At 49.7% G+C, this 23,723-nt stretch overlaps 2 non-coding genes across 2 annotated transcripts; both read left to right on the forward strand.

The window, feature by feature from the left end:
• Positions 1–596: 596 nt before the first annotated feature.
• Positions 597–678, forward strand: trnal-aag (transfer RNA leucine (anticodon AAG)). The gene has a single exon. It is a non-coding gene; the product is annotated as a tRNA-Leu (tRNA).
• Positions 679–4,892: 4,214 nt separating this feature from the next.
• On the forward strand, positions 4,893–4,965 carry trnav-uac (transfer RNA valine (anticodon UAC)). The gene has a single exon. It is a non-coding gene; the product is annotated as a tRNA-Val (tRNA).
• Positions 4,966–23,723: the final 18,758 nt, after the last annotated feature.

Raw genomic sequence — 23,723 nt, forward strand, 5'->3', positions numbered from 1 at the left:
AAAGTGTCATCTCGAACTGGCTCCGAGGACAAGAGCATCCTCACAATGTGATCTGTCGTTCTCGGATTGTAATGCTACCTCCGGTTTTAGGGTGGAGAACATTCTTTGGGACTCTTATTCTGCAAAACAGACACAGTGACTGAAACTATGCTGCGCGGTATGATGTGGAACACGGCCTGTTCAGCTTTGTGCATTTTCCCTGTAGTCCGGTGTGTTTCATGTGCCGTGTAAACGTGAAAGTTGTCCTGTTTCGATCAAAGGGTGAAATCATTTAGCAAAGCAAGAATCGAAATTGCAGTAATGTCAAGCAGCTCATGGTAATTTGACCAAATCATAACCGATCGCATGTCCTCACGCACTCACAGATACATTTTTAGTTGAAAAGATTCTGAGAAGATAGACTCAGTTTACCATTGATAGTTGTCTGGATTGATGGGCTATCATTATCTGCTGCGAAATTGATATTGTAGACGGGCACATCCCAGCAGTTGTGCGAGTCGGAGAGGGATCATGGAACCTTTTTCACGTGGATTTGCATCGGTTACTATGCAGGAGCACAATTGGAAGTGAAAGAAAATGGGGCCGCCCGGCTGGCTGGTAGTGTGGCCGAGCGGTCTAAGGCGCTGGATTAAGGCTCCAGTCTCGACAGAGGCGTGGGTTCGAATCCCACCGCTGCCATTTCTACTGATCGTTTCCAACGACGCATTTTGTTAAAATGCTGTTTCGACTCCTACTGCACTTCTGCTTAAAACCGAAGCAAAATGGGTTTGCTCCCCGGGCAATTAACTGTGGAGTGGGAAAGTGCCGACTTTACCGGTGTCTGTGCTGTCATGATCGTGTTCGCCTCCCGCGTGGAAAATCGCAAACAGCTCTGCTGTCCCAGGCAAGTTGAGCGTTTACTGGAACCGAATGGCGACTGTTATTTCATTGCTGTTGTGAAACAAAGTCCTGCGGTGGCCCGACTCGTCGTTATTTTGTTTTATGGCCAATGGGAAAATCGTTCCAATGAATTGCGATGTCACATGTTATTGAATTTCTCCCATTTCCTTCATTTCCGTCCTGGGTACATCGGAAGGGAAAGGTAATCTAATCGAGACTGTGATTGGTGAAATTCACTTTTTTATGGCCCATTCTTATTGTGTTCATTCTTTCCCTCTTTTCAGCATTGTCTGGGAAGTGGTGGTGCACTCAGGCTCCAGTATGTTTGAAAGAGCAGTTTGGAATTGCCCTGTTGTTAGTTGTGAGATTACTTTATGACTCATGCCCCCGGCCTGTCTCACATTTTGCATTCACGCTCGCTGTGTCTGAAAATGCATTTGGTTTGCCAGTTTTGTTTGTGTTCCGTGTTAAATGCTTTCTGTTTTGCGATTCGCTCAATACATTACGAATTAACAGGGTTTCTGATGTAACTTCCAGCTGCAAAAATCCTCAACTGAGAATCTGGGAAAATTTCCCGGAGTATGGTCAGTCGGAGCAAAAGTGAGGAAGTCGTTCGTTTCTGCAGTGTCTTACAATGCTACCTTTCCCGTGAGCAGTCGAACAGACTAAATGATTGTGCCACAGACTGCGACGGCAAGCTCCGCGAAAAAGTAATCCTTTACAGCCGGTGTCAGCAACACAATGTTATGGGCGCACACCGCGTGGAAAGAGATACTTCGGTGTATATCGTCCATGCGCACCACATAGCCAAAATTAAAGAAGTCCCATTAAACAACGAGCGATTGGAAACAGAAAGGTGAAAGGTAAAATGGCTTCAACTTTCAGTGCTGGGTGCCACCGAGCCTTAGCAGGGGCGACTGCGCCTTGTTTCTGTAGTGTAGTGGTCATCACGTTCGCCTTACGCGCGAAAGGTCCCCACCTCGAAACTGGGCAGAAACTGCTGTGTTCTTCAACTGCTGCATTTTACATGGACAGGAGCGGAGTTTTCTTGCTTGCTTTCCCATCTGCAAACCTGCCTTCGAATTTGCTTGAACAAATCTGCTCTCGTAGTGAAATGTAATGCAACTCCATTTAATTACTGTGCAAAGCATTGTAAAGTTTTTCTCCAACCTGGTTGTGATCATATGCCATTCTGTTTGAGAGTGTAGTTACCGCCTTCTGATCCTTCCACGAAAAGCAGTACCGCACTTGCATTCCTTGCGCAGGCGGCCCGTTTCCAAGACAGGGAAGAAGCTGATGCGCTGGTGTCACAGCGCACCGCGGATTCCTGAACTAGTCTGTCTGTCAAATGTACCCCCAAAGTCGTCTATGAAGGACATCATTTGGAAGCTGTCTGTCGAAAAAGTAATCCTTTACAGCCGGTGTCAGCAACACAATGTTATGGGCGCACACCGCGTGGAAAGAGGTACTTCGGTGTATATCGTCCATGCTCACCACATAGCCAAAATTAAAGAAGTCCCATTAAACAACGAGCGATTGGAAACAGAAAGGTGAAAGGTAAAATGGCTTCAACTTTCAACCTGCGTGAGTTGTTACCAGAGGTCCTGAATCATGTTTTGGAGCAGTTCGCACGTTAGTGGCTCATTCAATTAGCAACATGCAATGAAAGAAATTACACTCTCAGAGGAACCTCTGGACCTGTGCTTTGATAGCGTCCCGATATCTAACCACGTTGGAACTGAAACGGAGGAATCGACAGAGAGGCTACAGAATGACATCGCATCTATTTGGTTTTCTTTAAATCACTGACGAGCAGGAAAATGTAAACTGGGAGGGGGAGTGGGGAAGTGAGGCAGTTGCAGCTCTGGTGAAATTCCTTCTTTGTGATTCACTCAGCAACCAGAGACGTGTGAAGGTGACTCAGGCGTGAGAGCTCTCCACATCGAGAACAAAAAAACAATCAAGGGCAGTTAGCACCTCTTCCGGAGAGGGGGGTGGGTGAGCTAATTACCTTTTGACTTCTGTTACTTGGTTCAGAAACTGCCTTTTAGATTGATGTGAACAGAAACTGCATTTCTAATAAGCACCGTGGAGTTTAGCAAAATTTATTGAGTCGCTTCTCGTCGACTCAGTTGGTATCCATGTGGCTCATATCCAGGTGTGAACATCTATGCAGCGAATTGCACGGTTAAGGCAAAAAGGCAAGGAAAGTGTCATCTCGAACTGGCTCCGAGGACAAGAGCATCCTCACAATGTGATCTGTCGTTCTCGGATTGTAATGCTACCTCCGGTTTTAGGGTGGAGAACATTCTTTGGGACTCTTATTCTGCAAAACAGACACAGTGACTGAAACTATGCTGCGCGGTATGATGTGGAACACGGCCTGTTCAGCTTTGTGCATTTTCCCTGTAGTCCGGTGTGTTTCATGTTCCGTGTAAACGTGAAAGTTGTCCTGTTTCGATCAAAGGGTGAAATCATTTAGCAAAGCAAGAATCGAAATTGCAGTAATGTCAAGCAGCTCATGGTAATTTGACCAAATCATAACCGATCGTATGTCCTCACGCACTCACAGATACATTTTTAGTTGAAAAGATTCTGAGAAGATAGACTCAGCTTACCATTGATAGTTGTCTGGATTGATGGGCTATCATTATCTGCTGCGAAATTGATATTGTAGACGGGCACATCCCAGCAGTTGTGCGAGTCGGAGAGGGATCATGGAACCTTTTTCACGTGGATTTGCATCGGTTACTATGCAGGAGCACAATTGGAAGTGAAAGAAAATGGGGCCGCCCGGCTGGCTGGTAGTGTGGCCGAGCGGTCTAAGGCGCTTGATTAAGGCTCCAGTCTCGACAGCAGGCGTGGGTTCGAATCTCACCGCTGCCATTTCTGCTGATCGTTTCCAACGACGCATTTTGTGAAAATGCTGTTTCGACTCCTACTGCATTTCTGCTCAAAACCGAAGAAAAATGGGTTTGCTCCCCGGGCAATTAACTGTGGAGTGGGAAAGTGCCGACTTTACCGGTGTCTGTGCTGTCATGATCGTGTTCGCCTCCCGCGTGGAAAATCGCAAACAGCTCTGCTGTCCCAGGCAAGTTGAGCGTTTACTGGAACCGAATGGCGACTGTTATTTCATTGCTGTTGTGAAACAAAGTCCTGCGGTGGCCCGACTCGTCGTTATTTTGTTTTATGGCCAATGGGAAAATCGTTCCAATGAATTGCGATGTCACATTTTATTGAATTTCTCCCATTTCCTTCATTTCCGTCCTGGGTACATCGGAAGGGAAAGGTAATCTAATCGAGACTGTGATTGGTGAAATTCACTTTTTTATGGCCCATTCTTATTGTGTTCTTTCTTTCTCTCTTTTCAGCATTGTCTGGGAAGTGGTGGTGCACTCAGGCTCCAGTATGTTTGAAAGAGAAGTTTGGAATTGCCCTGTTGTTAGTTGTGAGATTACTTTATGACTCATGCCCCCGGCCTGTCTCACATTTTGCATTCACGCTCGCTGTGTCTGAAAATGCATTTGGTTTGCCAGTTTTGTTTGTGTTCCGTGTTAAATGCTTTCTGTTTTGCGATTCGCTCAATACATTACGAATTAACAGGGTTTCTGATGTAACTTCCAGCTGCAAAAATCCTCAACTGAGAATCTGGGAAAATTTCCCGGAGTATGGTCAGTCGGAGCAAAAGTGAGGAAGTCGTTCGTTTCTGCAGTGTCTTACAATGCTACCTTTCCCGTGAGCAGTCGAACAGACTAAATGATTGTGCCACAGACTGCGACGGCAAGCTCCGCGAAAAAGTAATCCTTTACAGCCGGTGTCAGCAACACAATGTTATGGGCGCACACCGCGTGGAAAGAGGTACTTCGGTGTATATCGTCCATGCTCACCACATAGCCAAAATTAAAGAAGTCCCATTAAACAACGAGCGATTGGAAACAGAAAGGTGAAAGGTAAAATGGCTTCAACTTTCAGTGCTGGGTGCCACCGAGCCTTAGCAGGGGCGACTGCGCCTTGTTTCTGTAGTGTAGTGGTCATCACGTTCGCCTTACGCGCGAAAGGTCCCCAGTTCGAAACTGGGCAGAAACTGCTGTGTTCTTCAACTGCTGCATTTTACATGGACAGGAGCGGAGTTTTCTTGCTTGCTTTCCCATCTGCAAACCTGCCTTCGAATTTGCTTGAACAAATCTGCTCTCGTAGTGAAATGTAATGCAACTCCATTTAATTACTGTGCAAAGCATTGTAAAGTTTTTCTCCAACCTGGTTGTGATCATATGCCATTCTGTTTGAGAGTGTAGTTAACGCCTTCTGATCCTTCCACGAAAAGCAGTACCGCACTTGCATTCCTTGCGCAGGCGGCCCGTTTCCAAGACAGGGAAGAAGCTGATGCGCTGGTGTCACAGCGCACCGCGGATTCCTGAACTAGTCTGTCTGTCAAATGTACCCCCAAAGTCGTCTATGAAGGACATCATTTGGAAGCTGTCTGTCGTTATTCAACCTGCGTGAGTTGTTACCAGAGGTCCTGAATCATGTTTTGGAGCAGTTCGCACGTTAGTGGCAAGTTGAGCGTTTACTGGAACCGAATGGCGACTGTTATTTCATTGCTGTTGTGAAACAATGTCCTGCGGTGGCACCAGTCGTCGTTATTTTGTTTTATGGCCAATGGGAAAATCGTTCCAATGAATTGCGATGTCACATATTGTTGAATTTCTCCCATTTCCTTCATTTCTGTCCTGGAGACATCGGAAGGGAAAGGTAACCTAATCGAGACTGTGATTGGTGAAATTCACTTTTTATGGCCATTTCTTATTATGTTCTTTCTTTCTCTCTTTTCAGCATTGTCTGGGAAGTGGTGGTGCATTAAGGCTGCAGTATGTTTGAAAGAGGAGTTTGGAATTGCCCTGTTGTTAGTTGTGAGATTACTTTATGACCCTCAACCGAGGATCTGGGGAAATTTCAAAGAGTATGGTCAGTCGGAGCAAAAGTGAGGAAGTCGTTCGTTTCTGCAGTGTTTCACAATGCTACCTTTCCCGTGAGCAGTCGAACAGACTAAATGATTGTGCCAGAGACTGCGACGGCAAACTCCGCTAAAAAGTGATCCTTTGAAGCCGGTGTAAGCAACACAATGTTATTGGGCACACCGCGTGGAAACAGATACTTCGGTGTATCCCCTCCATGCTCACCACATAGCCAAAATTAAACAAGTCCCGTTCCCCAGCATTTGACCCCAATCCCTCTAAACCCATCCTATCCAGAAACTCATCCGATTATCGTGCAATTTTCTGAGTGTAATAGCCACCTCCACTTCCTCTGGTAGCTCATTCCAAACACGCACAACTTTCTGCGTGGGAAATGTGCCTCAGATCCTTTGTCAATTTCAGTCCACTCACCTAAAACCTATGCTCTCGAGTTTTCAACTCACACCAACTTGGGTAAAACACGTAAATACTCAGTTTACCACCCTTCCATAAGATCATGTCCCAGCCGTTACGCTGCAGGGAAAGTCGTCCCAGCCTATTCCACCTCGCCCTCCGGATCCAAACATTGACGACATCCTTGTCTATATTTTGTCATCAATTTCACGTGTCTTTTTTTAATGTTTTCAAGATGTCAGTTACGCTGGACAACAACGAGCTCTGGGAAACAGAAAGATGAAACGGAGAATGGCTTCAACTTTCAGTGCTGTTCTCGTAGTGAAATGTAATGCAATTCCATTTCATGACTGTGCAGAGCATTGTAAAGTTTTTCTCCAACCTGGTTCTGATCATATGCCATTCTGTTTGAGAGTGTAGTTACCGCTTTCTGATCCTTCCACGAAAAGCAGTACCGCATTTGCATTCCTTGCGCAGGCGGCCCAGTTCAAAGACAGGGAAGAAACTGATGCTCAGGTGTCACAGCGCACCACGAATTCCTGAACTTGTCTGTCTGCCAAATGCAATAGCTGTAGAAGGAAAAATAAAACGTGCTCCAAACTTCCCTTTATCATTCATCCCTGGTTTTCAAGTTCTAAACTCTAGATATAGATCCATACGAATGAGCGAATTTACCTCCTGTTAACTCCCACCAAACTCACATCGCCTGGAACTCTTCCATATGGACACAACTCAGTTTTACCTGGTGTCACACCACATGATCTATTCGTCTTTTCCACCACGCAATGAAACCCCGTCTTGTATTTTCAAATGTCATTATCACTCACTACATCGATGGATTCCTTTCCATTTTTTTCTTTCCAAGTAAACACTGTCCATTCTTCCTGACGACTTTTCATTCCAGTCATCGCTATCCATGTCTTTTATTATCTCTTTATATTCCAGTATTTTTCATGTTGAAAAAGGATGCTGGGTCCAATGCAACAAATTAAAGCCCGCTCTAATGCTGTATACTGCCATGACCAACGTAGTGAAAATAGAAGCTAATTCTTTCAAAAGTGAATCCGTTAGTTGTCACATTATGTATCAATCCCTGACTGGGAAGTGACCGTTTTTCCTCACTTGTCTCTCCTTTCTGAACATTTGCTAAAGCAACACAGTAAGGGAACATAGAATGCCTAAAGTTCAGAAACTGACTATTCGCTGCAAGAAATGCACACCAATCCTCCAGGGATTAACCCTCACAGAGCAATACTTTACCCTTTTTCTCTTCATTTGCTCCTGAATAAGGCACCTTACTGACAGTCGACCCAGTTGTCGGCAAATCATATCTCTGGCGCAGTGAGGCAGCAGTGATAACCAGTGAGCCAACTTGCGGCCCTGTACAATATTGCAAGGCACATGCGGACGCGTTTGAAATGCAATTCCTGTCAAAGATGCTCTCCTTTCGTTGTTGCCCTTATTAGGAACAATAAATCCTGATTCCCTGACCAAGAAATGAACCCAAACCACAGCGGTGAAAGCGCTGCATCGTAACCATTAGCCGACCAGGAAGGACGGCATGTGCAGTTGTATCTTCTCTCAGCAGCACAGCTTTCTTTTCCAGCGATGAGAAATTTATATCAAAAAAGAATGTTCGTGACACCATTCTTTTACAGCACAGAATAATACATTATGTCAGTGCCAGTCATTAAACATCCATCCATTCTCGTTTCCAGATACCAATACTTGGCCCACAGCCTGACGTCTGAAGTGTTCATTTCAATGAGACTTTCCATGCAAAGTTTTAATCTCAAATGAACCAGCGATAGAGACTGAAGTCAGATACCGTCACATTTGTTCCTGACCTGCGGGAGAACTGAACCTCATTTTGACCCATATAGGGAACTATACAGACACATCTTTTGATAGCGACGAAGGACTCAGGAGAGCCCAATTTCCATAAAATGAAGAATTGAACAGTCTGGCCTCTTCTTTGTTCACTATTAGCTTTAAAACCCGTTTCTGTTTACATAGGTAAACTGGCAGGAGGCTGTCCTTCTAAGACTGCCCCAATCGTGAATATTTGGAACCTGCTAAACGTTAATTTCTCCACCTCTGGGGCAGCCTGGCTAGCTATGCTCTTCCAGCCTCCTATCTGTTTAATTTGGATTCCAGCACATTCCTGTTTCTACATAAGGAACGGAAGCACACAGCCTCATCCCTGTACGTTTTCGTCCTGCACTGTTTCACCATTACTTTACTGCTTCTACTGAGTCACGTTGTTCTTCCTGCCAAACAAAGGCATTCTTCGCATCAGAAGCTTGTCATTTTCATATTGCTCGAAAGAAAAACACGGATGTGGGCTTCCAAACTGAAACAGATGAGGCATGGTCTGCATAAAAAAATGACTTCCAGCTGTTCCTTCAAAAATATTTCCTAACAACATATAGAACGCACCTTCGGATGCTTGCTGCAATAGTTGTAAGAAAATTCAGCAAGACTGCCGTGAGAATGGAGGCTACAACTCCTGGTTTACAAAACCAGGGCTCGAACCACTGAGTTAAGGAAGCACTAACGTCTTGAGACTGACAAAAGATGATGACCTCGAGCAGAACAAATTCTGTCAAATCAGTTTTTTGATACAAGCTTCGTTTTGTGTGACAAAATACGACTTGAAACCCACTTCTTTGATCACTTGTTTGTTATAACACTTTGTCAGCTTCCCAATATCTCATAATGTGACAGGGATCAACATTTGTTTAAACTCACACAGAGGAAAAGTTTTGAAGTTTCTATTATGAAAAAGGCACGTTGTAGTGTTAATACCAATTAATTGTCATTGATTTCAGCATGTATTACATTTTTCTTCATCCTTTCCTATAGCCCTGTGCGATTTACATAGCGATGGGATTTCATAATTTATGGCTTTGGTAGATGACGTTTAGGCACCAAACGTGAAACAGTTCAAATTGAACATGCTCTGGAGGTTGGAATTCGAGAGAATGCAGATATCTGAGAGAGCACTTTAAAACACAATCTCGGGTGTCGTGTCCGCTGGCTGGGTTGGCATACTATTGACCAGCTCTGTTTGCTCTTGAGTGGGCTGTACGACGTGACAGTGATACATAGAGGGAAGACAGTCAAGGGATTTGTGGAAAATGATGAAACCTTTGAAATTTAGCTGCCCAGTGGTGGCTGAGCAACCCTTGTTGTGAGTGCACCCACATGCAGAGGAGGTATTGGAAGACATCAGGATTACATCATTGGGTGAATAACCTGCAACTCCTTCCCTTCCACCATGAGGGAGCCCGTGTGGAAAGATAAAGCTGTGAAGGCCGCATTGCACGTTTGGGAAAATGGGCGTTGGTAAAAATGTCATTCAGATAATGAACAATGAAACAGTGAACAGAACGCAAGTGCACCGTTGAACAGAAGCTGAGGGAGTTAGAGCATAGAACATAGAACATTACAGTGCAGTACCGTCCCTTCGGCCCTCGATGTTGCGGCGACCTGTGTACCAATCTGAAGCCCACCTTACCTACATTATTCCATGTACGTCCATATGCTTGTCCAATGACGACTTAAATGTACTTAAAGTTCGGGAATCTACTACCGCTGCAGGCAAAGCGTTCCATACCCTTACTACTCTCTGAATAAATAAACTACCTCTGACACCTGTCCTCTATCTATCATTCCTCAATTTAAAGCTATGCCCCCTCGTGCTGGTTGTCGCCATTCTTGGAAGAAGGCTCTCCCTATCCACCCTGCCTCACCCTCTGAATATAATATATGTCTCTGTTAAGTCACTTCTCAACCTTCTTCTCTCTATCGAGAAAATTACAAGTCCCGCAGCCTTTCCTCGTAAGACTTTCCCTCCATACCAGGCTGCATCCGAGTAAATCTCCTCTGCACCCTTTCCAAAGCTTCCATATCCTTCTTATAATGCGGTGACCAGAACTGTACACAATACTCCAAGTGTGGCCGCACTAGAATTTTGTGCATCTGTAGCATAACCTCATGGTTGCAGAACACGATCCCTCTATTAATAAAAGCTAAAACACTGTGTGCCTTCTTAACAACTCTGTCAATCTGGCTGGCAACTTTCTAGGATCTGTGTACCTGGACACCGAGATCTTTCTGCTCATCTACACTATCAGGAATCTTACCATTAATCTAGTACTTTGCATTCCTCTTACTCTGACCAAAGTGAATCACCTCACACTTGCCCGCATTAAATTCCATTTTCCACCTCTCAGCCCAGCTCTGCAGCTTATCTATATCTCGCTGCAACCTTCTACGTAACTCGTCACTATCCACAACTCCACCAACCTCAGTGTCGTCTGCAAACGTACTAACACACCCTTCTACACCCTCATCCACGTCGTTTATAAAACGAACAGCAGTGGACCCAACAGCGATCCTTGCGGCTCAGCACTGTTAAGTGGACTCCAGGGGCAACATTTCCCAACAACTATCACCCTGTGTCTTCTTTCAGCAAGCCAATTACTGACACAAACTGCTTTATCTCCAACAATCCCATTCCTCCGGATTTTTTACAATAGCCTACTGTGGGGAACCTTATCGAACGCCTTGCTGAAATCCATATACACAACATCATCTCATCTACCTGCTTGGTCACCTTCTCAAAGAACTCCATAAGGTTTTTGTGGCACGACGTAACCTTCACAAAACTATACTGACTATCCCTAATCAAATTATTCTTTTCTAGATGATTATAAATCCTATCTCTTATAACCTTTTCCAACACTTTACCAACAACTGAAGTGAAGCTTACTGGTCTATAATAAACAGGATTGTCTCTACTCCCATTCTTGAACATGGGAACCACATTTGCTATCCTCCAGTCTTCTGGCACTATTCGTGTAGACAATGACGATTTAAAGATCAATGCCAAAGGCTCGGCAATCACCCCAATGGCTTCCCAAAGGATCCTAGGATAAATCCCATCCGGCCCAGGGGACATATCTACTTTCACACTCTTCAGGATATCTAATACCTCCTCCTTGTGAACCTCAATCACACCTCGTCCAGTTGCCTGTATCTAAGTATTCTCCTCGACAGCATTGCCGTTTTCTAGACTGAATACTGTTGAAAAGTATTCAGTTGGTGCTTCCCCTATCTCCACTGACTCTGCACTCAACTTCCCACTTATGTCCCTGATTGGCCCTAATCTTACACTCGTCATTCTTTTATTCCTTAAATACATATCGAAAGCCTTCGGTTTAACCCTGATCCTATCGGCCAACAACTTCTCACGTCGTCTCCTGGCTCATCTGAGCTCTCTCTTTAGGTCTTTCCTGGCTACCTTGCAACCATTAAGCGCCCTAAATGAGCCTTCATATCTCACCCTAACATAAGCCTTCTTCTTCCTCTTTACCAGAGAATCTACTTCCTTCATAAACCACGGCTCCCGCGCTCTACAGATTTCTCCCTGCCTGACAGATTCATACTTATCTAGCGTGACTTCTCCTTTCCTGTTTCTAACTCCAGCCCATATTACGTCAGTTGACGAGACCCAAATATCCTTTCTGCAACTGTAATACTGTCCTTGACCAACACAGCCACACGTCTCCCTCTTTTACCTTCTTCTCTGTTCTTATTGTAATCCTGGAATCTGCAACAACCATTCCTGTCCCTGCTCTGTCCATGTCTACGAAATGGCCACAACATCGAATTCCCAGGTACCAATGCAAGCTGCAAGTTCGTCCACCTTATTCTGGATGCTCCTGGATTTAAGCAGACACACTCCAAACCAAATGTTTGCTTGCTGGTGCCATCTTGCGCCCCTGAAGCTTGATTCTGGACCTCCCTACTCTCAAAAATTTATATACTTGAACTGCAATTTTGGTTCACATCCCCTTGCTGGATTAGTTTAAACCCACCCCAATAGCCTTAGCGAATTTCCCGCTCCCACCCAAAGATATTGGTACCCCTCTGGTTCAGATGAATATCATCCTGCTTGTACAGGTCCCACCGACCCCAGAAAGAGCCCCAATTATCCAAGAATCCAAAACCCTCCCTCCTGCACCATCAGTGTAGCCACGTGCTCAACTCCTCTCTCTCTCTATCCATTGCTCCACTAGCACCAGAGCAGGGAGGGAATTTGAAAGAACGGATCGAAGTGTATTCTGACCGTGTCGTCCAAACGAATGGTTTAGCGTTTGAGCTGCAGAAGGGCAGAGAAGTGGAAGAGTTAATTATGTTAATGAGGTGCAAGTCGGCTGACATGGTGATGATGGGGATATGTGGTTAAAAACATCACGAATTGAAGGATGTCACCATGGTAATGACGTGTCTGTTCAGACTCAAACCTATGCCAGGGAGAAATTTAAATCAGTGGCGACGCATTTTCTCCTGTCACGTCGTCGATGATGCCTTCCAGCTCATCTCATCCACTTCCCTCAACCCCACTCCCAAAACCCATCCCTTCAAATATGACGAGGACATAACTTCCTTCTTCAACACTTTAAAATCTTGCAGCCTCTGTAGACATCATGTCATCCTCCGGTATTTCCGTCAGCTGCAAATGAACCCCAACAATTAAGATGTGCTTCCCTCCCCACCCCTATCCATTTTCTATAAAGATCATTCACTCTTCCAATCTCTTACAAAGTGCACGCTACCACAAAACCACACTCCTCTCCCAGCACCTTCTCATTCCTACACGGGATTTGCAAAACATCCACCCACACATCCGTCCTCAAGTCTGTCAAAGGCCCAAAAGACCCTTGCATGTCCATCAGAAGATTACCTGCATTTCCACGCATGTCATTTACTGTAACAATTGCTCCCTCTGCTGTCTCCTCGACATTGTGGAAATTGGATGCCTAATTACAGACCGCTTTGGAAAACATCTCCGGGACACCCGGAGAGAAAGGGGACAGAGCGCGGGGCAGAGAGAGGGGGACAGAGAGAGGAGGACAGAGAGAGGGGGACAGAGAGAGGAGGAAAGAGAGAGGGGGACAGAGAGAGGGGGACAGAGAGAGGGCGATAGACAGAGGAGGACAGAGAGAGGGGGACAGAGAGAGGGGGACAGAGAGCTCGGGGAGATAGAAGGCATCAGAGTGTGGGAGGACAGAGAGTGGGAGATAGAGTGGGGGACAGAGTGGGCGACAGAGAAAGGGGGGCAGAGTTGGGACAGAGAGAGGCGCAGATTAAAGGGGGGGCAGAGAGTGGGGAACAGAGAGAGGGGGTTCAGAGAGGGGGACACACAGTGAGAGGTGAGACAGAGAGAGGGGTCAGAGAAAGGGGAACAGAGAGAGGGGGAAGAGAGAATGGGCACAGAGAGCGAGGGCTAGTGAGGGGAGGACAGGGAGGGCAGAGAAGTGGGGACAGAGAGAGGGAGGACAGAGAGAGTGGGACAGAAAGAGGGGGGACAGAGCGAGGGAGACAGAATGAGGGTTACAGAGAGAGGGAGGATGGTGGGGACAGAGAGAAGGGGAAGAGAGAAGGAGGATGTGGGGACAGAGAGAGGTGGGACAGAGAGAGGGAGAACAGAGAGAGGGGGTCAGAGTGAGGGGAACAGAGAGAGGGGGAAGAGCGAGTGGGCACAGAGAAAGGGGGGCCAGTGAGGAGAGGACAGAGAGGGGATAGAGAAGTGGGGACAGAGAGAGGGGGACATAAAGAGAAGGGGACAGAGAGAGGGTTGGACAGCGGGGGAGGCAGAGAGAGTGGGGACAGAGAGGGGGACAGAGAGACGGGGCAGAGAGCTCGGGGAGATAGAAGGCATCAGAGAGTGGGAGGACAGGGAGAGGGGCCAGAGACAGGAGTGTACAGAGAGGAGGGATCAAGAGAGTGGGGACTGAAAGATTAGGGACAGAGAGAAGGGGGAGATAGAAGGGGTCAGAGAGTGGGGGCAGAGAGTTGCGGACAGAGAGTGGGGGTACGGAGTGTGGGGAGAAAGTGAGGTCTGCAGATGCTGGAGATCAGAGCTGGAAATGTGTTGCTGGAAAAGCGCAGCAGGTCAGGCAGTATCTAGGGAACAGTAGAATCGACGTTTTGGGCATTAGCCCTTCCTGAAGAAGGGCTAATGCCCGAAACGTCGATTCTCCTGTTCCCTAGATGCTGCCTGACCTGCTGCGCTTTTCCAGCAACACATTTCCAGTACGGAGTGTGGGGACAGAGTAGGGGACAGAGAAAGGGGGTTCAGAGAGGGGGGGGCACAGAGAAAGGGGGACAGAGAAGAGGGAGATACAGACAGAGTGGGAGGGAGATGGGGGACAGAGACAGGGCGGACTGGGGGGCAGAGAGAGTGAGAGAGGGGACAGAGAGAGAAAGAGGGGACAGAGTGCGGGGGATAGAGTGAGGGGGACAGAGAGAGGGGGACGGAGAGAGAAGGGCGTGAGAGAGGGGGACAGAGGGGACGGGGGCCACAGAGAGAGGTGAATAAAGAGAGAGAGGGGACAGAGAGAGTGGACAGAGTTGGGGACAGAGGGGGGACTGAGAGAGAGTGACAGTGAGAGAGGGAGTACAGATAGACGTGAGACAGAAAGAGGGGGTCGGGGGGCAGTGAGAAGGGGACAGAGTGATCGGGCACAGAGAGTGGCGACGGGGGGGACAGAGAGAGGGGGCAGAGATGGGGTGGACAGAGAGGAGGGGGAGAGACCGGTGGGGACAGAGAGGGGGGGGGGGAGAGAGAGAGAGAGGGGGGACAGAGAGAGAGGTGGGGAGGAACATAAAAAGGGTGTCAGAGAGAGGGGTACAGAGACAGGGGGACAGAAAGAGGGGACAGAGATAGAGGGGGTAGAGAAAGGGGGACACAGAGAGGAGTGTCAGAGGGGGGACAGAGAAAGGGGACAGAGAGAGGAGGACGTGGAGTGTTGAGAGTGGGGTGGAGCAGAAGTGGGGACAGAGAGGGTGGACAGAGTGGAAGGTACAGAGGGGGGACAAAGCGAGGGGGGTAGAGAGATGGATGACAGAGAGAGAGAGGACAGAGGGGAAAAGAGGGGAAAAGAGATGGGGTGACAAAGAGAGGGGGACAGAGAGAGGGGGACAGAGGGAGGGGCGGGACAGAGTGGGGGGTGCAGAGAGAGGGGGAGAGAGAGTGGGGATAGAGAGGATTGGGACAGAGAGAGGGGGACAGAGGGGTGACAGAGGGAGAGGGACACAGAGAGGGGAGACAGAGAGGGAGGACGGAGAGAAGGGGATGGAGGGAGAGGGGGTACATAGAGAGAGGGGGACAGAGAGAGGGGGACAGAGAGAGAGGGGGACAGACAGAGGGGGACAGAGAGAGGGGGACAGAGAGAGAGGGAACAGAGAGAGGGACAGAGAGAGGATGGTTAGAGCGAGGGGGCAAAGAGAGGGGAACAGAGAGAGGGGACAGAGAGTGAGGGGACAGAGAGAGGGGGGCAGAGAGCGCAGGGAGATAGAAGGGGTCAGAGAGTGGGGGACAGAGAGAGGTTGAGAGAGAGAGGGAGGACAGAGAGTGTGGACAGAATAGGGGACAGAGAGGGGGAACAGAGCGAGTGGGGGACAGAGAGAGGAGGCGACAGTGGGAGAGGGGCAGAGAGAGGGGGACACAGGGAGGGGGAGTACAGAGCGATGCGGGACAGAAAGAGGGAGTCGGGGGCAGAGAGAGGGGGACAGAGAGAGGGGGGTACAAAGAGAGGGGAGACAGAGAGGGGGGACAGAGAGAGGGGGACGGGGGCAGAGAAGTGAGGATAGAGAGAGCGGGGCAGAGCGAGGTGGGCAAAGTGAGGTTAACAAAGAGAGGGGAACAGAGAGAGGGGACAGAGAGTGGGAGGGCAGAGAGCGTGGGGAGATAGAAGGGGTCAGAGAGTAGGGGGACAGAGAGGTAGAGAGAGAGAGAAAGAGGACAGAGAGAGTGGACAGAGTAGGGAACAGAGAGAGGGGGACAGAAAGAGTGGGTCGGAGGGCAGAGAGAGGGGGGACATAGTGATGGGGAAAGAGAGAGAGGGGCGACAGAGGGGGGACAGAGAGGGGGGCAGAGATGGCGTATTAAAAGAGAAGGGGGAGAGAGAGGGGGTACAGAGAGAGGTGGGCAGAAGGGCATCAGAGAGAGAGGAGGCAGAAAGAGGGGGGCAGAGATAGAGGGGGTAGAGAGAGGGGGACAGAGTGAGGGGTGCCAGAGAGGGTCAGAGAGAGGGAAAGAGAGGGAGGAAAAGAGAGAGGGATGACAGAGAGAAGGGGGCAGAGGGTGCCGTCAGAGAGAGGGAGTCAGAGAGAGTGAGGGACAGAGAGATGGAGAATAGAGAGAGGGGGGACAGAGAGATGGGGGACAGAGAGAGGGAGGAGAAAGAGAGGGAGAACAAAGAGAGGGAGGACAGAGAGAGGGTAATAGAGAGACGGGGACAGAGAGTGGTGGCAGAAAGAGGGAGAGATGGGATAGAGAGAGTGGGGGGAGAGAGAGAACGGACAGAGAGAGGGGGATGGAAAGAGGGGGAAGAGAGAGGGGTACAGAGAAAGGGGAACAGAGAGACGGAACAGAGAGAGTGGTCAGAGAGAGGGAGGACAAAGAGGTGGGGGACAGAGAGACGGGGACAGAGAGAGGGGTACAGAGAGATAGGTACAGAGAAAGGGGAGCAGAAAGAGGGATACAGAGAAAGGGGTACAGAGAGACGGGGACAGAGAGAGGGAGGACAGACAGAGAGGGGACAGAGAGGGAGGGGACAGAGAGAGAGGGGACAGAGAGAGGCGGACCGAGAGGCGGGTCAGTGAGAGGGGATACAGAGATAAATGGGGTAGGGAGAGGGGGACAGCGCGAGGGGTGTCAGAGGGGGGACAGAGAGAGGGAAAGAGAGGGGAAAGAGAGGGGGCACAGAAAGAAATGGGGACAGAGGTCGCGGACAGAGAGAGTGAGGGACAGAGAGGGGGCCAGGGGGAACAGAGAGAGAGGGACAGAGAGAGGGAGGATAGAGAGAGGGAGAACAGAGAGTGGGAGGACAGAGAGAGGGGGACAGAGAGTGGGGGCAGAGAGAGCGAGAGAAGAGATAGAGAGATGGGGGTTGAGAGAGAGAACGGACAGAGAGGTTGGGGACAGAGAGAGGGGGAGATAGAGATGGAGACAGAGAGAGGGAACAGAGATGGGGGACAGAGAGACAGGGATAGAGAGATGGGAACAGAAAGAGGGGGACAGAAAAACGGGGGCAGAGAGAGGGATACAGAGAAAGGGGAACAGAGACAGGGGACAGAGAGAGGGAGGACAGAGAGAGGGAGGACAGAGAGAGGGGGACAGAGAGAGGGGGGACAGAGAGAGGGGGACAGAGGGAGAGGGATACACAGAGATGCGGGACAAAGAGAGGGGCGACGAGGGGCAGAGAGGGGGGAACAGAGAGCCGGGGGACAGAGGGAGTGGGGCAGAGAGAGAGGGGGGATAGAGCGAGTGATACAGAGAGTAGGGACAGAGGGGGGACAGAGAGAGTGGGGTACAGAGAGGGTGGACAGAGAGATGGGGCCCAGCAGAGCAGGGACAGAGAGTGGCGTACAGAGAGATGAGGTTCAGAGAGGGGGACAGAGAGAGGGAGACAGACAAAGGGGGGACAGAGAGAAGGGCAGAGCAGAGGAGGGACAGAGTGGGGGACAGAGAGAGGATGTTCAGAGGGGACAAGAGAGAGAGAGAGGGTACAGAGAGAGAGGGCAGGACAGAGAGAGGGAGGATGGGGGTGCAGAGAGATCGAGAGAGGGTATAGAGGGGGGACAGAGAGAGAGGGGGACAGAGAGCGAGAGGGGACAGAGAGTGAGAGAGGGACAGAAAGCGAGGGGACAAAGAGTGTGAGACAGAGAGAGGCCGTACAAAGAGAGGGGGACAGAGAGAGGGGGACGGGGGCAGAGAACTGGGGACAGAGACAGGGGGGCAGAGAGAGGGGGGCAAAGAGAGGTTAACAAAGAGAAGGGAACAGAGAGAGGGGACAGAGTGGGGATAGAGAGCGCGGGGAGATAGCAGGGGTCAGAGAGTGGGGGCACAGAGTGAGGTGGAGAGAGAGAGAGGGGACAGAGAGTGTGGACAGAGTAGGGGACAAAAGGGGGGAACGAAAGAGGGGGAGAGAGAGGGGGCGACAGAGAGGGACAAAAAGGAAGGGTCGGATGGCAGAGAGAGGGGGACATAGTGATTGGGGTACAGAGAAAGTGGCGACAGAGTGTAGACAGAGAGAGGAGGCAGAGGTGGGGTGTAAAGAGAGGAGGGGGAGAGAGGGGGGGACAGAGAGAGGCGGACAGAGAGAGGGGGACAGAGAGAGGGGGTAGAGAGAGGGGGTAGAGAGAGGGGGACAGAACGAGAGTTGCCAGAGAGGGGGGAACAGAGGGAGGAAAAGAGAGGGGCAAAAAGAGAGAGGGAAGACAGAGAGAAGGAGGGCAGAGGGCGCGGACAGAGAGAGGGGGACAGAGAGAGTGAGGGACAGAGAGGGGGGGAACAGAGAGGGGGGACAGAGAGGGGGGACAGAGAGAGGTAGGGCAGAGAGAGAGGGACAGAGAGAGGGGAATAGAGAGACGTGGACAGAGATTGGGGGTGCAGAAAGAGCGAATGATGGGATTGAGAGAGTGGGGGGAGAGTGAGAACGGACAGAGAGAGGGGGACGGAAAGCGGTGGCAGAGAGAGGGAGGACAGAGAGAGGGGTACAGAGAGATAGGTACAGAGAAAGGGGTACAGAGAGATGGGGACAGAGAGAGGGGGACAGAGAGAGGGAGACCGAGAGGGGACAGTGAGAGGGGATACAGAGATAGAGGGTGTAGAGAGAGGGGGACACCGTGAGGGGTGTCAGAGGGGGGACAGAGAGGGGGAACAGAGAGAGGGAAAGAGAGGGGGAAAGAGGGAGTGAAGACAGAGAGAAAGGGGGACAGAGAGAGGGGGGACAGAGCGAGGGAGGACAGAGTGAGGGAGGACAGAGAGAGGGAGGATAGAGAGAGGGGGACAGAGAGAGGGGGACAGAGAGAGGGGGACAGAGAGATGGGGAGAGAGAGACAGGGACAGACAGTGGGGGCAGAGATAGCGAGAGAGTGGGGAGGTGAGAGAGAGAACGGACAGAGAGGGAGGGGACTGAGAGGGGGGAGGTAGAGAGGGAACAGAGAGGGGGGTCAGAGAGACGAGGATAGAGAGATGGGAACAGAGAGAGGGGGACGGAAAGCGTGGGCAGAGAGAGGGATACAGAGAAAGGGGAACAGAGAGCGGGGGACAGAAAGAGGGAGGACAGAGAATGGGAGGACAGAGAGAGGGGAGGACAGAGAGAGGGGGACAGAGAGCGAGAGGGGGCAGAGACAGAGAGAGAGGGACAGAAAGCGAGGGGACAGAGAGAGGGGGACAGAGAGAGAGAGAGAGTGGGACAGAGAGAGGCCGTACAAAGAGAGGGGGACAGAGAGAGGGGGACGGGGCAGAGAAATGGCGACAGAGACAGGGGGGCTGAGAGAAGGGGGCAAAGAGAGGTTAACAAAGAGAGGGGAACAGAGAGACGGGAATGGAGAGAGGGGATAGAGAATGGGGATAGAGAGCGCGGGGAGATAGAAGGGGTCAGAGAATGTGGGCACAGAGAGAGGTGGAGAGAGAGAGAGGGGACAGAGAGAGTGGACAGAGTAGGGGACAGAGGGGAGGAAAGAGAGAGGGGAAGAGATAGAGGGGGCGATAGAGAGGGAAAGAAAGGGGGTGTCGGAGGGCAGAGAGAGGGGGACATCGTGACGGGGGACAGAGAGAGGGGCGACAGAGTGGGGACAGAAAGTGGAGGCAGAGATGGGGTGTAAAGAGAGGAGGGGGAGAGAGGGGGGTACAGAGAGAGAGGGACAGTGAGAGGAGGATGGGGGGGCAGAGATAGAGGGGGTAGAGAGAGGAGACAGAGCGAGGGGTGCCAGAGAGGTGACAGAGAGGGGGGTCAGAGAGAGGGAAAGAGGGGCGAAAAGAGAGAGGGAAGACAGAGAGAAGGGGGGCAGACGGCGGGAACAGAGAGAGGGGGACAGAGAGAGTGAGGGACAGAGAGAGGGAGGACAGAGAGAGGGGTGACAGAGGGAGGGAGGACAGAGAGGGACACAGAGAGGGGAATAGAGAGACGGGGACAGAGAGTGGGGGCAGAGAGAGCGAGAGATGGGATAGAGAGAGTGGAGGGAGAGAGAGAATGGACAGAGAGGGAGGCGGGGACAGAGAGAGTGGGAGAAAAAGAGGGAGACAGAGAGAGGGAAGGGACAGAGGGGGGATAGAGAGACGGGGACAGAGAGAGGGGGTCAGAGAGTAGGGGACAGAGAGAGGGAGGACAGAGAAGGGGACGGAAAGAACATAGAACATAGAGGAATACAGCGCAGTACAGGCCCTTCGGCCCTCGATGTTGCGCAGATCCAAGCCCACCTAACCTACACTACCCCACTATCCTCCATATGCCTCTCCAATGCCCGCTTAAATGCCCATAAAGAGGGAGAGTCCACCACTGCTACTGGCAGGGCATTCCATGAACTCACGACTCGCTGAGTAAAGAACCTACCCCTAACATCTGTCCTATACCTACCCCCCCTTAATTTAAAGCTATGCCCCCTTGTAATAGCTGACTCCATACGTGGAAAAAGATTCTCACTATCGACCCTATCTAAACCCCTAATCATCTTGTACACCTCTATCAAGTCACCCCTAAACCTTCTTTTCTCCAATGAAAACAGCCCCAAGTGCCTCAGCCTTTCCTCATACGATCTTCCTACCATACCAGGCAACATCCTGGTAAACGTCCTCTGCACCCGTTCCAGTGCCCCCACATCCTTCCTACAGTATGGCGACCAAAACTGCACACAATACTCCAGATGCAGCCGCACCAGAGTCTTATACAACTGCAACATGACGTCAGGGCTCCGGAACTCAATTCCTCTACCAATAAAAGCCAGTACGTCATATGCCTTCCTCACCGCACTATTTACCTGGGTGGTAACTTTCAGAGATCTGTGTACATGGACACAAAGATCCCTCTGCTCATCCACACTACCAAGTATCCGACCATTAGCCCAGTACCCCATCTTTTTGATACTCTTACCAAAGTGAATCACCTCACACTTAGCTACATTGAACTCCATTTGCCACCTTTCTGCCCAGTTCTGCAGCTTATGTATATCCCGCTGTAACCTGCCACATCCTCCTTCACTGTCTACAACTCCTCCGACTTTCGTATCATCCGCAAACTTGCTCACCCAACCTTCTAACCCCTCCTCCAGGTCATTTATAAAAATGACAAACAGCAATGGTCCCAAAACAGATCTTTGCGGAACACCGCTAGTGACGGCACTCCAAGATGAACCTTTACATCAACCACTACCCTCTGTCTTCTTCCAGCCAGCCAACTCCTAATCCAAACCTCCAACTCACCCTCAATGCCATACCTCCGTATTTTTTTGCAGTAGTCTACCATGGGGGACCATATCAAACGCCTTACTAAAATCCATATACACCACATCTACTGCTTTCCCCTCGTCCACCTCCTTAGTCACCTTCTCAAAGAATTCAATAAGGTTTGTGAGGCACGACCTGTCCTTCACAAAACCATGCTGACTATCCTTGAACACATTATTCCTTTCCAGATGTTCATAAATCCTATCCCTTACAATTCTCTCTAAGACTTTGCCCACAACAGAAGTGAGACTCACCGGCCTATAGTTACTAGGGTTATCCCTACTCCCCTTCTTGAACAAGGGAACCACATTTGCTATCCTCCAATCTTCTGGCACTACCTCCTGTAGACAACGAGGACATAAAAATCAAGGCCAATGGCTCTGCAATCTCCTCCCTTGCTTCCCAGAGAATCCTAGGATAAATGCCATCAGGCCCAGGGGACTTATCTATTTTCACTCTTTCCAGAATTTCCAGCACCTCTTCTCTACATACCTCAAAGCTATCCATCCTACTTAATTGTGACTCAGTACTCACATTGACAACAATGTCCTGTTCCTGATTGAATACTGACGAAAAGTATTCATTCAGTGTCTCCCCAATCTCTTCAGCCTCCACACGCAACTTCCCACTACTATCCTTGACTGGACCTATTCCTACCCTAGGCATTCATTTATTCCTGACATACCTATAGAAAGCCTTAGGGTTTTCTCTAATCCTACCAACTAAGGACCTTTCATGTCCCCTCCTTGCTGCTCTTAGCTCTCTCTTCAGGTCCTTCCTGGCTACCTTATAACTCTCAATCGCCCCAGTTGAACCTTCACGCCTCATCTTTACATAGGCTGCCCTCTTCCATTTAACAAGGGATTCCAATTCCTTATTAAACCACGGCTACCTCACACGACCCCTCCCTGGCTGACGGGAACATACTTGTCAAGGACACTCAATAGTTGCTCCTTGAACAAGCTCCACATATCAATTACACCCTTGCCTTGAAGCTTACTTTTCCAAACCACACATCCTAAGTCATGTCTCACCGCATCATAATTTCTCTGCCCCCAGTTATCCCTCTCCATCACGAGAGTAAAAGTCACTGAATTGTGGTCAATGTCCCCAAAGTGCTCACCTACCTCTAATTCTACAATCTGGCCTGGTTCATTACCCAGAACCAAATCCAGTATGGACTCACCTCTTGTTGGCCTATCTGCATATTGTGTCAGGAAACCCTCCTGCACACATTGGACAAACACTGACCCATCTAATGAACTTGAGTTATAGCTTTCCCAATCAATATCAGGAAAGTTAAAGTTCCCCATAACAACCACCCGATTACTTTCACTCTTCTCCTGAATCATCCTCGCAATCCTTTCTTCTACGTCTCTAGGACTATTAGGAGGCCTGTAAAAAACTCCTAACAGGGTGACCTCACCTTTCCTATTCCTAACCTCAGCCCAAACTACCTCAGATGGCGAGTCTTCATCCATCGTCCTTTCCACAGCTGTAATACTATCTTTGACAAGCAATGCCACACCTCCCCCTCTTTTACCCCCACCTCTGACCCTACTAAAACATTTAAACCCTGGGACATGCAAGAGCCAATCCTGTCCCTGTTCTACTCATGTCTCCGTAATAGCCACAACATCGAAGTCCCAGGTACCAACCCACGCTTCAAGTTCACCTACCTTATTTTGTATACTTCTTGCATTGAAGTATACACACTTCAAGCCACTTTACTGTTTACAGACACCCTCCTTTGAAATTGATGCCATGTTCCTAACCTCCCTACACTCCAGGTCCTGCACCTTAAAGCTACAGTCTGGGTTCCCATGCCCCTGCAGAGTTAGTTTAACCCCCCCCCCGCCCCCCCAAGAGCAGTAGTAAACCTCCCACCAAGGATACTGGTGCCCCTCAGGTTCAGGTGCAGACCATCCTGTTTATAGAGGTCCCACCTTCCCCAGAAAGAACCCCAGTTATCCAAATACCGGATTCCCTCCCTCCTGCACCATTCCTGTATCCACGCAGATAGAGGGGGCAGATAGAGGGGTACAGAAAATGGGGACAGAGAGTGGGGGACAGAGAGTGGGGGACAGAGAGAGGGGGGACAGAGAGACAGGGACAGGGAGAGGGAGTAGAGAGAGGGGGGTGAAAATGTGTTGCTGGAAAAGCGCAGC

This window comes from Chiloscyllium plagiosum, unplaced genomic scaffold, assembly GCF_037043375.1.
Source record: "Chiloscyllium plagiosum isolate Xiang-an unplaced genomic scaffold, Cpla_swu_hap1 HiC_scaffold_48, whole genome shotgun sequence".
NCBI lineage: Eukaryota > Metazoa > Chordata > Chondrichthyes > Orectolobiformes > Hemiscylliidae > Chiloscyllium > Chiloscyllium plagiosum.